The sequence below is a fragment of the Eschrichtius robustus genome, chromosome 21, assembly GCF_028021215.1.
Source record: "Eschrichtius robustus isolate mEscRob2 chromosome 21, mEscRob2.pri, whole genome shotgun sequence".
In the NCBI taxonomy this organism is placed as follows: Eukaryota; Metazoa; Chordata; class Mammalia; order Artiodactyla; family Eschrichtiidae; genus Eschrichtius; species Eschrichtius robustus.
Genome location: NC_090844.1, coordinates 30,950,389 through 30,964,619, shown reverse-complemented (window position 1 = coordinate 30,964,619; position 14,231 = coordinate 30,950,389). Strand labels below are relative to the sequence as shown.

The window sequence follows — 14,231 nt, the reverse complement described above, 5'->3', positions numbered from 1 at the left end:
ACCCTAATGTAAACCCTGGACTTTGGGTGATGATGTGTCAACGTAGGTTCATGGATTGTGACAAAGGTACCACACCAATGAAGGATGTTGATAGTGGCAGAGGCTGTGCATTTGTAGAGGGGAGAGGGTCTGTGGCAATGCCCTGTACTTTCCACTCAGCTTTGTTGTGAATGGAAAACTGCTCTAGAAATAATGTCTGTTAATTATACATCATAATTAAATGTTGCTGAGTCTTTTAATTTGTCATTGGTGGTCGTCCCCACCACGTAAATCAGTTTGTGGAATGTACAGCTTTAGGATGGCTTGAGGAAGCATGGTATGGTCAAGCCTCAAGGTCAAATCATGGCCAGCACATAGGTATATAGTTATACAGGCTGTACCTGCCCCACTACACGGGTAACTTTCTCATAGACTGTGATATGATTTGTCTCCTCTGGAATTTTGCAACCTGGCAGCCTTTGTGCAAATCCATCCTCCTTTAGCTAACTGGCTCTATGACTTTGATCCATATAGTTAAGCTTTTCAAATCCTTGCTATTTCATTTCCTATAAAATTGGGATGACATAGACTCCACAGAGCATATGAAGAAATGCCCCAAAGAGATCATTTCTATGTGGAGCAGAGATCTATTAAGATAAATGATGTCCAGTCTAATGTCCATTTGCCAGAAATGTCATTTACCCATCAGGGTAAATCTTCTTTTTTCCCTTAAGCTGGAATTGGAAACTTCTTGGAAGAAGAGACTCAAATCTTCTGTTAAAAAACAAACAAACGAAAAAACACACAAAAAACAAAAAACTAAGCTTGGTGAGTGAGTTGCATTACCAGGAATACAGGAATAAAGGATAAAGACAGAAAGTGATATTCCAAGAGGAATTCCAGATACCAATTTGAAAGTATGAACTACAGACCAGGCACCAAGAGTTCTAAGCTATGCCCTGATTTCTCCACATTTGTTACTTTTGATATTATCTGTTGCTTTTTCTTTCAGAGAGTCACAGTTAAAACCTTCACTGTGCAGTGTCTTGCTGCCTGCCTAGGAGAGGCTGAGCACATTACAGCCCGCTTTAAGAAGAGACCCACGAAGATTAGGTGATGGTAGCCTAGCAGGAGGGAAAGGGAAGCAGGCTAAGTATGAGTAGATGGTCTGCACCTGGAAAGAAAGAGGTTCCTTGGTAGCCCTAGAAAGGAAAGTCACACATATGTGAAAATGTCCAGTACTTAGTGAGGTCTCAGTAAGGGTGATTTCCTCCCCTTGAAAGACAATACCATCGGTTTCTTAGAAAATGCCTTTTGATCTTCCTAATTGGACTATGCATTCTTAAATGTGAGATAAATTCCCTTGTCTTCGGTGATATTCCAGTTTTGTTTTTATATAAAATGTCTTCTCGTGATTTGCCAGAATAACAGAACAGAGTTGTTATATCTATAATCCAGTGGCAATTTTTTTTTTAAACTAGTCCAAATGGAGGGTAGATTTAGTCACTATTTGGAGCCTAATTCTTTTAAAATAATCAACTCATGCTGGAGAAAGAAGTAAATCAGCGGAACAAGAAAGATAGTGTCTTTCCTGTTTGACTCAAATGCTGAGAACCCTCCCTAATTACAAGCTAAGGAAGTATCAGTATTGAAAGGCAGTCTCTCTTCTCATCCCAGTCTGAAGAAACTTGCTCTATTTATTATGCACATATTTCTTTCCTAGGAGAAGCAACCATTTGTTTAAAGAGATACCCTGTTAGGATGAATTCTGCTTGGATTGACTGAGGAAGTAAAAAGCAAATCCATACAATTTTATCAGGGACTTCAAGCAAAATTTGACAAAAGTAATTTACCCACAGATAACCAAGAGGTAACTGTATTGGAAATACTACGTTGAAAAACCTCCAAATTATTGCAAAAATGATTGAATGATATTGGCAACTGGGCATGGGTGTCATTCAGTCCTTACCAATGGATGAAATCTCAACTTTTTTTTTTTTAATTAAAAAAAAAGGAAAACCAACACTTAGAGAATTTAAGAATCAAATCCATCAAATCTTTATTGATTCTCGGGAACCTGGAAGCAGGCACGAATTTCAATGTGAGCCAAACAATGACCCTCAGTATTAATCCTGTACTTCTTCAATCCACACACACTCTTTGCCAATAAATACATTCTTAAGGATGTTGATGCAATTAACACATAGGTGCTGAGCTCTGCTGTGTACCATTCACTGTGTTAGGCGCTGGGGATGGATACGGGTGTTGGTTAAGACAGACTCCGTCCCTTCTTGTGGAACACTTATCTTCCTTGGGAAGACAGACAAGAAACAAGTAAACAGACCACAAGTAATAACACAAATATAAATTATTTGTTAATAAACGAGGGGCTATGGTTACGAGTGAGCATACAGGGAGGGTCTTTCTGATGATTTGGCCTTTCTGAGACCTAAATGATCAGAGGAAGCTGAGATTCAGAGGATCTGCTTAGGTAAGGAAAAGGATAACTTTTTTTTTTTCAAGGTAAATCTTTACTGATGAACCTCGGGGCCTGAACATAGCTTAGTGATCACTTTGAATTCCTTCACGTTAAAATGAAGAAATTCGATTCTGGAAACCGTTACTTCTACAAGGTCATTTTAGTCATTTTCATGTTTTAAACGATTTGCATCACTGTTTCAGGCTTAATAAGAAGGTGAAATATGTCTCTGATGCTCTCTTTCCTTCTGTTCTTCATCCTCATTCTGAGTGACCAGAAACCTCATGTATCCCTCATTTTCCATGGTGCTTCACCCAGGCTTTCTCTGCTCTCCCAAACCTCTCCAGGCAGAACACAATTCTTTTGTTCTACTATGGATAACGCATCTGACATTAGCAAAAGGATAACTTTTAAAGATAAATCATGAGTTTACTTTATGCAATTCTAAAAACCTCTCTTTAGAGTGTCCTGTAGGTTAGTAAGCCTTAAATGTTAGCACGTGTCTGAATCACCTCCTACAAGCCTCGCTGAAACAGATCCCTGGGCTTCACCTTCAAAGGTTCTGATTTCATAGGTCTTGGGTAGGTCTAGACATCTGCATTGTTAACAAATTCCCAGATGGCGGTGGTTGCTACTGGCTTTTGGACCACACTTTGAGTAGCTACAGGACAAATGCTTATCGTCAACAAATTGCAGAGAGGTACAGGTTAACAAAATTATGGTATGTCATGCTTGTGTTAATATTGCTGACAAAGCATTTGCACATAGGTTATCTCATTTGAGCTGTATAATTGCCATACGATGAAGAAAGGGCAAGTGATTTTGTCACTGTATTATTTCTTCATTTAGTCATTCATTCATTCAACACGTTTTGGGATGCTATAAGATCATCAGCACTACACAAGAGGTGCTGGAAATATGGCGGTAAGCAAAACAGACACAGAGCTCAGGCTTCAGAAGGACAGATAGACATAAAGCCAATTGTCCCATAATATTTCTGAAATACATATACAACACTCACATTACATAGATAAGTAGCATGAAGAAAATGTGCTTAGAGAAAGTAAACCAGAAGAAAACTGTTTTATATCATACAGTCCAGAAATGCCTCTCTGAACCTTCCTGGGTTATGCAGTTAGTAGGTGAGAAAGTCACGGCAAGCTCCAAATCCCAGTACGACTTCCCCTCGACCACTGCTGCCTCTCAAGATGCACAAGGTCAGGAAATCACAAAGTCAGGAAAAGGATAAGGCATTCAGATCAGGAAGTGCCACTGTCTGGGGCTGAATCTAAGGAAGACCCACACCCCTGGATGGGGATGGGACTCGCCATGTGCAAGAGACCTACCGAGAGCAAGTCATCAGGTCGAGTAGCCAGAGATACGTTATCAGTGAGTGTACGGGCTCTCACCTGATTATCCGGAAGCACACAACCCAAATGTCATCAAAAGAGAGAGGAAACGAAAAAAAAAAAATTGTTTTTAGACTCTCCCACATATGAGCATATTTTCTACCATATTGGTGCTTATCATTTCCCTTATACAGTTCTCAGGTTCACAGAGGTTAAATAACTTAGGCAAGTTCATACATTGTGGCAAAATGGGGTAAAAATCCATCTCCGTCTGACAATAGAGTCAGCTCAGAGTCAAGTAGATTCAGAACTCTAAGGAAAAGTCAGCGACTCCCAGGGGACCTGGCTTTGAGCTAAACTCTTGTGTCTGATACTAGAGTCAGATGGAGACCAATCTGAGCATTTATTTCAGGGATTTTCAAGTACTTGTGGGCAGAACCACAGGTATGTGCTTGAAAGTGATGCTAGGACCAATGCCGAAAGAATCTGATCCAGCAAGTCTGGATTTGTCTCTGAAATATATGCAATAAACACACACTCACACACATACACATATATGTATATATACATTTTTACAAAACTAGTTTCCCAGATCATTCTTAAACCCAGTTAGGTTTTTTCCACCAACTGAGTTGTTTTCAAGCCTGAGGGTAGAGCAGAAAAGTAGGTCAATATGGCTAGAACAAGTACAGAAATAGAAAATAAAGACATATTTTAACATTTTCATGAGTAAATAAAATTATTATCATTTCATGCCATACATGAAATGTTCAAAAATCCCATGCTTATCAAACTTAGAGATGACATTTCTAAGAAGCTTGATACTGGGCAAGACTGCCCTAACATATCTCAATTCTCTTGTCGTCCTGACAGATCGGTCTCTATAAATTGATTTTTTAATGTATTTTTTTCTGGGACTTTATCTCTTACAACCATATTACCTTCAGTTTATATAGCTGAGAACTGCCCTTGGTACTGTTATCACCATGGTGTAAAGTATGGTGGATATATAGACACGATTAAACCTTTAACGAACTCCTCTTTGTTCACTCCTAAGGCCATGAAATAGAAGAGATTGCTAAGTATCAAGTGACTATCAGAGAACAGGTAAGAGTTCTCGAAAACAAAATACCTGATTGTAAAAGTGAGAGAATCTTATGGAAGAATTAGAACATAGAGCTGAGGAAATTTCTCAGGAAATAGGTTGAAAAATGCAGTAAAAAGTAGGAAAAAAATTAGAAAATCAAATCCAGAATGTCCCTTATCCAGCTAATAGGGGTTCCATAAAGAGAATAGACAAAATGGACAGGAGGACATTTATGAAAGGAATCATGCAAGAACATTTTCTAGAACCGAAGAACATGAGTTTCTAAATTTAAATCTCACCAAGTATCAAGCAAGGAATTAAAAAACAAATAGAAAGCTGCTACATTATCATGAAAAGTCACTGAGGATAGAGATCTTACAAGATTTCAGAACAATAAAAATTGTTTAAAAATGAATACCATTAATCAGAAGAGGAATGAACTCCTCAAAACCTAGAAAATACCATCCTAATCATTTTGAAGTAACGATATTGAACCTAGAATTCTACACAAGCTGTCAATCAAGCATGATGCTAGAAGAAAGGCAGTTGCATACAGGCAAGGTGTCAAAAAAGTATATTCTGTGAGCACTTTCCGTGGAAGTTACCGGAAAACATGTTCTTACAACAAGAAAAGAAAAAAGAAAGAGAAAGATATGGGATTCCCAAAACAGGGAACCCTGTATGGTCTTCCTGCAAAACTGGAATGTAACCAATGAAGAAAGAACACTTTGCCAAACTTTTTATTTTATTTTTATTTAATTTTATTTTATTGTTATGTAAAGAGTCATTGGTCAGGAAAAGCTCCCTTGGAAAAACAGTTTTACCATAGAGGCTTCTTTCAAGCGATAAGTATCATGAAAAGAGAAGAGATGAAAAATAAATGAAGGTATTATTAATTTCTGGAAAAAATTGGTTTCTGGAAAGAAACAAACATCTGGTCAAGAAAAGAAGTGAAATTGGAGGAGTCCCATAGCTCAGTTCCTAGTAGTTTGGGATCATAATTACGTATTCACTTACTATAGAATTACCTGTAAATGTGGGATTGGGCAAAGGAGGAGGAGGTAGGAGAATGGCTTGCTTATTGAACACATACTGTGCGCTGGAGACCGTTCTGGATGCTTTACACGTTCTCATCCATTTAACTCACAACCACCCATTGAGAAAGGTGCAGGTCTTATGTCCATTACACATACAAGGAACCTGAGGTACAGAGAGAAAGGAACCTCTTCCGGGTCACACAGCTGGGAAGTGCTGGCCCCAAGGTCTAAGCCCAAGCCACCCGGCTCCACTGGTATTGCTTCCAACTTCTACCCTGGATTGTCCCTCAAGTCAGTTAGCACATCAGCAAGCAATAAATTATTTCTATAAATGGAAAGCAGGAAATTATTAAAGAAGCATCTCATTTAGAATTATGAAGGTCAATCTCCAAAAGACAGCTCAGCTAAAGAGTTTGCCTCTGAGGATCACGGCTGGAAGGTTTGAGAGCGTTTGGTCAGGGAAAGCTGTTTTTCATTGAAAGCCTTTCCATACGTGTTTACTTATATGCTGGTATGACTTTGATTAAAGTGAAAATGAATTATTAAAAAAAAAGTTTTCAACTAGGATTTCAGAATCTTGTTTCCAAGACTCAATTCCACTTATAATCAGCTGTTACTAAAATTATCTGCATTTTAGTTTACCCACTTTATCTCTAAAGTGCTTTCAAGTCATGCTCGTTTACAATTATGCTAAAAACTCATGACAGGATGAGGGCTGGGTGGGAAACACGTGACGGTCATAGAAAATATGGGTAAGTTCCTCCCATGTAGTGATGTGTAAAATGGGGAAACACCATCTGAGTACACCCTGTGTACAGTCTGGAAACATCATGAACATGACAGTGGACAGTAATGATGGTTGTTGTCAAGGCCACCACCTTCCCATCCCCCATCAATGCCATATCTCCCTCCTACCTTGATACCATGTCAGAAGTAGTATTTTGGGCAGCATGAATCCTGCAATTCTTTTGTCCTTGACCTAAACAGGAAAACTCAAATTAGACTCTGATTTAAAGTTATGCGCTAGAGAACTCTTTTGGGTGAAGAAATCCAGTTGAGAGAATTATTCATGTTTGAAACATGAACAGTAGAGTTAATAATCTGCTGATCACTTGGGGAAAAAATAGCTGAGGTTGATAGCCAATTGAATGTTTAAAAAAACCTCAGTAAAAAAGGAATATCTCATATTCTTACAGCTGAATTATTTGTGCCTCTTACATGGAGTGCTTCAAGCCTATTTATAAGCATGAAAAATAAGCAACAAAGTAGAAAACATATGTTTCGATGGAGTAGGCTTGTTGGACAAATCCTAAGAGAGGATCTGAAAGAATAATAATGATTCATAGACAGACATTTCAGAACGATTTAAATGTCTAGTTCTAGAATAGAGCTGAAACTGAATAAGAATATTGGTCATAAGACACCAATTTTCTTTTAACTAAGGGAAAAGGGACAATATACCAGATAATAAAAACTTTCTAAGACAAATCCAAGAGCACCCAATTTTTTTTAAAATCAAAGAGAATTGAGCAATAGCTTATAGAGATTAGGCACTTAAAGGGACAGCCTACATTCTAACTATTTAAGGAAATGAGACACAGAGAGATGAATTCGCTTGCTCATGGTCACGCAGATAGTGAGTGGCAAAGCCAGAATTCAAGCCAGCTCTTCAGATGCTCATTGATCAATGAAGAGAGACATCATGCTGGACATATTTGTGCGGAGTTGAAGATAGGGAGAAGCTAATTACAGGTTCAAAGCCCATGGGTTGCACCAGTCCCTGCAGGTGCTGGGAATTGCTGAGCTGTAGCGTTGCCGTGGGAGAGGGTCAGAGAGAACGCAACCAGGAAGATGCTTTATGCAAGCATTTCTGGAAACTTGACTACATAGGTATTAGAAGCAAGGGACTTGAATTTGCAAGGCTCCAATAATGTGTTTATTGAGATTTATTTTCATGCCGTAAATAAATATGTAATTTTATACCAAATTTTTTTAAAGAAGTCATCTTTCAAATCTAATTCAGGCCCCGCAGAACCCATATGAACTGCATATGGACCTTCATTGAATGTCATTATTATCTTTATTACCTAACTATTACCTCAATTTACCTGAAACATTAAAAATTAAAATGCTTATTTACATTACAAAATGCCATGTTGTGCTTTTGTAAAGGGCCAAATAATAAATATTTTAGGCTTTGTGGCATCACACAATCTCTGTCACAACTACTCAACTGTATCTTTGCAGCCTGAAAGCCCCATGGACCATACATGAATGAATGAGTGTGGCTGTGTTCTAATAAAACTTTATCTACAAAAGCAGGCAGAGGGCCAGATTTAGCTCACAGGCTGCAGTGTGCCACCCCTCGATCTAAAGTGACTTTAAATCAGATTTCTCCACCTCAGCGCTAAGGACAAGGGATATTCTGGCCAGATAATTCTTTGTTGTAAGTGGCTGTCCTGAGCATGTGGTTAGCAATGTCCCTGACCTCCATCCACTAAATAGCAGTAGTAGCCCCACCTCCTCCCCGTGGTTGTGACAACCCAAAATGTCTCCAGACATTGTTTAGTGTGCCCTGGGAGACAACATCACCCCCCATTGAGAATCACTGCTTTGAATTAATGGAGTTTCAAAATGTGTGTGTTGGGGGCTGGAGGGGTGGAGGAGAGACGTTCATGTCTGAATAACCTGTGGGACTTGCTCTCAGGACATCCTCTAATGCACCTCCCCCGCCTAAAGATTCTAGAACACCTGAGGGTGATCTCCTGGGCTGCCATGGGCAAGTCCTGCTGGTGATTCAGAAACACAACTGTGCCTTCATCTGTGGATTATAACTTTGGTGTATTTCACAAATATAAGATGCCCAGCAACTCTTAAAACTGAGGCTCCCCTGTTTGTAACTAAGACATTTGACTGCTTGGTTTGATATTTTACATAACCCATCACCTCTAAAAATCTACGGGGTATCTGAGGAAACTTTACTCTTGAATATTTTACACGGTCTTACTTTTTCATTCAAGATGGCGTAGTAATCACATCTGGGGTAGGGTACATGGGGAATGCCTCAGATTCTGTAATGGTTGATCCCTTGCGAAATCCAGTTCAATGTTCTTGGTAATTCTGTACCTTCAGGAGAAAGCAAACACAGAGCTGACAGGATCATCCACTGTATCAGGAGATTGTAAAACAGGGACGGGGAGAAAGCAGTCTCTTGGGTAGTTTCTGTGCTCATTTAACATGGGAAGAGAAGAAGGGCAAACAAACTCTGGGGTAGTCTCTGCCCAGCTTGGTTTGCTTTCTGCTTCTGAGGGAAAAGGTACTCGTGTTTGCCTTTCATCTTTTTTTTAATATATATATATATATATAAATTTATTTTATTTATTTTTGGCTGCGTTGGGTCTTCGTTGCTGCGCAGGGGCTTTCTCTAGTTGCGGCGTGTGGGGTCTACTCTTCCTTGCGGTGCGTGGGTTTCTCATTGTGGTGGCTTCTTTTGTTGTAGCACGCGGGCTTCAGTAGTTGTAGCACGCGGGCTTCAGTAGTTGTGGCATGCGGGCTCAGTAGTTGTGGCGCACGGGCTTAGTTGCTCCGCGGCATGTGGGATCTTCCCGGACCAGGGCTCGAACCTGTGTCCCCTGCATTGGCAGGTGGATTCTTAACCACTGCGCCACCAGGGAAGTCCCGCCTTTCATCTTTGACAGACTGCGAGGGAGCCATGGGCAGTAGGGGCTGAGGGTGTTTTGGGCGCCGTGGGCAGGGTGCCTGGCACCAACGGGTCACTCGACCATCACTTTCTAAATCAGGTTTAGCCTTAACAACCCCGCTGTTCAGAGGCATTCCTCCCACAGAAAAATGAAAAGCTTTTATCCTCCTGCTCTTAAAAATGTCCTTTCATCATCAGTCTTTACACATTTGATTGCAGGGCTCTCAATTCCCTAAGTAAATTAATTAGGGATAATTCAATATTTGGTGATAAGATCTGCCGTTCTGCTCCTTACAGTTTCTTAGGCAAATGCTCCATAATTGAGCTGAAATGAACAGCTCCATTAATTCTGATCCGGTGTCAAATGGGCCCAAACAGCATGGGGTACTCAAGCAGACACAGGAGAACAGGAGCCAGAGAAAGAACAATCCCTCTTAAATATTTAGTCCCGCTGCTTCCCAGTTGTGCCTCCCCTACATATTTCCATCCTTAGAGGAATCACGCCTTCTAGAATTTGAAAGACTCTTCATGGAGAAATGTGGTCCTTAAGGAAATTTATTCTCTCTGGGTAACAGGAGTGCTGGCTGGACTCTTGCAAACCAGCAGGAGAGAAGCACGTGGATGGCATTATAGCTCTTATTCAAGGATTCTCATTTGAAAGGCACCTACAGAAAAACTCTATTTCCCAGGGACCAGATGCCTCTGAACTTAAGGTACAGTTTTTCCTAACTCATGTACATAGCAAACCAAGAAGAAAGTTAGACCGTGTGCAACCAAATTCATCTGTATCAGAAAGCACACAACTTATACGCAACTTGGTATATATGTATCTATATATATACACATACACACACATATATTTACACACATGTATGTGTGTTTGGCAACGGAATTTTTCACCCAGTAAAGTGCACGCCATTGATTATCGTCTGATTTTTTTAGCAAGCATACTGACTGCGTTAGGGGCATTGCTCCATCTCTATATAATGTCTTTCTTTAGCAACTTAGGAGAGAGTCTTCCTGTGATTGAAGAAGAAGGAAGGAAGGAAGGAAGGAAGGAAGGAAGGAAGGAAGGAAGGAAGGAAGGAAGGAAGGAAGGGGGGAAGGAAGGAAGGAAGAAAAGAAAAGAAAAAGGGAAAAATGAAGGCCTAGGAGTGCAAGTTCTAATCTCAACTTCACTGCAGACGCTTTACCTACATGTAAAATGAAATTAATGATAACATTTTCCATATCAGAGAAGAGGATAAGATGAAGTGAGAAGAGCGACTTTTAAAACTACAAAGCACTTGCAAACTCAAAGCCCAAGTATAGACCACTGTGAAGAGTGGTGTACCTGTATACAACCAAAGCCAGAAAAGGTAGATGAGGTGAAGCTTGCGCTTACATAAACCTTATTCTCAATCCATCCTTGTCAACGCTTGCGTGGAGCCGCCATCTTCATACCCCCAAATGCTTCCTTCCGAACTTGAGCAACCATTACTCTAAAATGTTCATCTTACCATCCTTTTTCCCACATAACCCGCATCGCTGTCAGCATACACTGGCAGGAGTTTTTAACATGACTCACAAGGCTTCTGACTGCTTGAGCCGTACCTGATTCAGTGGTTTCACCCCCCCTGCACCCGCTCCCTTGAACTTTAGTCTCTAGCAATCCCAACAGCTTTTCGTTCCCTGAACACACTGTGCCATTGTTACTATCCCCGTGCTGTTGTGAAACTTCTCCTTTTGCTTGCAATGCCCTTCTGCTCTAAACCTGCCTAGGAGACTAGTAACCATCCTGCACTTCACCACCGGCTCTTACTCTGTGAAGCTTCTGCGCTCTAGACAAGCTGAATCATCACCCTTCCCTTGTGCCGCCACTCTCTTTTGTATACGTTTATTTTTTCCATTCTGATTTGTTTACCTGTTTACTTTCCTGTCTAGACGCCAATAGTCTTGAAACCATAGAGCAGGGGTCCCCAACCCCCGGACTGGTACCGGTCTGCGGCCTGTTAGGAACCGGCCTGCACAGCGGGAGGTGACAAGCAGGCAAGCGAGAGGAGCTTGATCTGCCTCTCCCCATCACTGCCCATCGCTCGCCTTACTTCCGGAACCATCGTTGGCATTACCGCCTGAACACCCACCTCTGTCCGTGGAAAAATTGTCTTCCATGAAACTGGTCCCTGGTGCCAAAAAGGTTGGGGACTGCTGCCACAGAACCATCTAATTCAACCTTGATGCCAAAGTGCCTGCCCAGTGTCTGACACGTAGAAGATGCTCAATGTTTGTTGAGAGAATGAATGAAGGAAGGGAGGAAGGGAGTTCATGCCTAAGCTTTAGGTTATCTGTCTGCTCCCAATGTCTTTCATGTTATGGTTACATAGTTTACATTCTTTTCCATGTGCATCTTAACCCCTTTGTCTCCCAAACCACTAAACCTCTGCCTTTTGTCAATTTCCCCCAGAAAATAACGTCTTGAGTCTTCATTCTTCCATATTCTTTTACAGTCTTCAGTTTCCCCCCCAGGGTTAGTCAGGACATTTTACTTACCAAAGATTCCTAGGGCTTGTTGGAGGAAAGCAGGATTCCCAGAACCCAAGAAAGAAAGAGGACAGGATGAGGAAGGTGGCAGGAGAAAAAAGAACGTCCCACACAAAAAGGGGTGAAGAATGAATAGCAAGAGCTAGCATGATTACTACATCCATGGGCCGAGGACGGGATAGACGTAGTTTAACTCTCGACATTATAGTCATAATGCTGTCTACCCCCTAATTACAATAGTTATTATGTAAGTCCTTTAAACAGCATCTTCAGTCTAGTGAAGTTGTATTTACTCATCCAAACACAGACATTTATAAATACTGCTTAAGAAACGAAAACCAAAAAAAAACAAAACTAGCCATCGTAACCTCCAGTCCCCACAAATAAAACCTTTTCCTTGGATCAGTTAAACCAACACACTAATCACAAAGATCAAGTAATGTCTTCATGTATTTATAGAACTAACCTAGTCACCAAAACTGAGTCACTTCAAGACCATATGAATAACACTCTTGTGTAGAAAATTCACAAAAACATTTTGACCTCAAAGTTTTAAGTACATGCACCCCCTTCTGGTTTCTAAAACATTGCGTCTTTGACATAGTCAATTTATACCTATTCAATTTCTACTGATTTCGCTCTTTTAATAAGAAACCTCTAAGTTAGATATTACAGCTTATATTCATTTGATATCCATACCCAAATATTGATCAAAGACTTAATAGAAACATCATAATTCATAGACCCGGTAAAATATTTAACCTGGAAAGGACCTTAGAAATCATCTGATCCAACCCTCTGATTCTACAGACTGAAAAATGGAAAGGAAGAGCGCTTCGTTATCTTATTTAAAGTCATGCATTGGGAGAAATGGGGTGAAATTCAGATCTCCTGAAGCTGAGGTCAGGATATTTTCCCTTAAATCACAGGGCACAGAACGAGACACATGAAATACTGAACAACATGCAGAGTTTACACATATACATAGATGGAAAGACGAATATTTACTGCTAAATAATTAATTCAGCTGTTGCTTCTAGCATAAAAATAAAAGACTTTAACTTTAGTAGAATATTTTTATTAGATACAATCTCAACGTACTTCTTGATAACTCAGTATATTTCATCATGTATATTATTTTATATATATACACATATGAAACAATAATATATAATAAAATGTATAAATATATTTCATATATATATATATTGCATTTTAGGGAACTTTAAAAGAGCAAAAAGTGAATACAAGTGTTAGTGAAGCTTCATGAGTGCGGTCAGCATCCCTAGAGCCAATGACGTGTTTCTTTCCTGTGACTGAGTTGGAAAGGGCGCCCTCTTGTGTTCCTTCAGTGTCATAGAGTCTTTTGCCTTACAAACAACCTCCCCTTCTTTAAGAATTCCCTCTGTCCCTCCCCAGAGAGGAAATGGGCGTTTGAAACATAAAATAGCCCTCCTGTCACTCACATCTGCATGCTACATGTACCAAGGATAAATCAAACCATACATGTGAATAGCTAGTCTTCATATTTATTCCTGACTTTGTTGGCTGTATTCACCATCGTAATTCCTTTCCTCCTGGAATACACAGTACAACTGTAATTTAAGAAAAAAAGAAGAGAAAACAGAAGACTACTTTCTTTTATGCACAAATGTATTGCTACTGGAAGATGTTATTTCATTGGTTTTCCAGGAGTGGTATCAGGCCAAGCTTACTCTATTCCTTAGTGGACCATTAGCAATCAATTTGTTAACTTAGTTAATGCATTAATCCAGTCAATAAATCCTTTTGAAGCCTCTAAGTTTCCCAAAGCAACATGTTAGTAGTGTGCAGAATATAAAAAAGAAGAAACTACACCTGTCCTCAAGGAACTTACCATAAATTAGAAGATAAAAGTTCTGATCACAAGTGAAATAAGACAACTTTCCTAAAGTGACCCACAGATGCTGTAAGAGCTCAGAGGAAGAAAATCTCTGCTTAGCTCTGGAGATCAGGGAAGGCTTTATGCAGAATCTGGCTTGTCACTAGGCTTTCAGAAGTTAGATGTGGGCTTTGGCAAAGAATCCCATGGACAAAAAAA

At 40.0% G+C, this 14,231-nt stretch overlaps 1 long non-coding RNA gene across 1 annotated transcript; it reads right to left on the bottom strand.

Annotated features, from left to right (window-relative positions):
- Positions 1-2,021: 2,021 nt before the first annotated feature.
- LOC137756028 (uncharacterized) lies at positions 2,022-11,217 on the bottom strand. Its single transcript, XR_011072156.1, has 4 exons — positions 11,016-11,217; positions 8,939-9,057; positions 6,847-6,910; positions 2,022-2,289 (listed from the first exon to the last, which is right to left on the bottom strand). It is a non-coding gene; the product is annotated as an uncharacterized lncRNA (long non-coding RNA).
- Between the last annotated feature and the right edge of the window lie 3,014 nt (positions 11,218-14,231).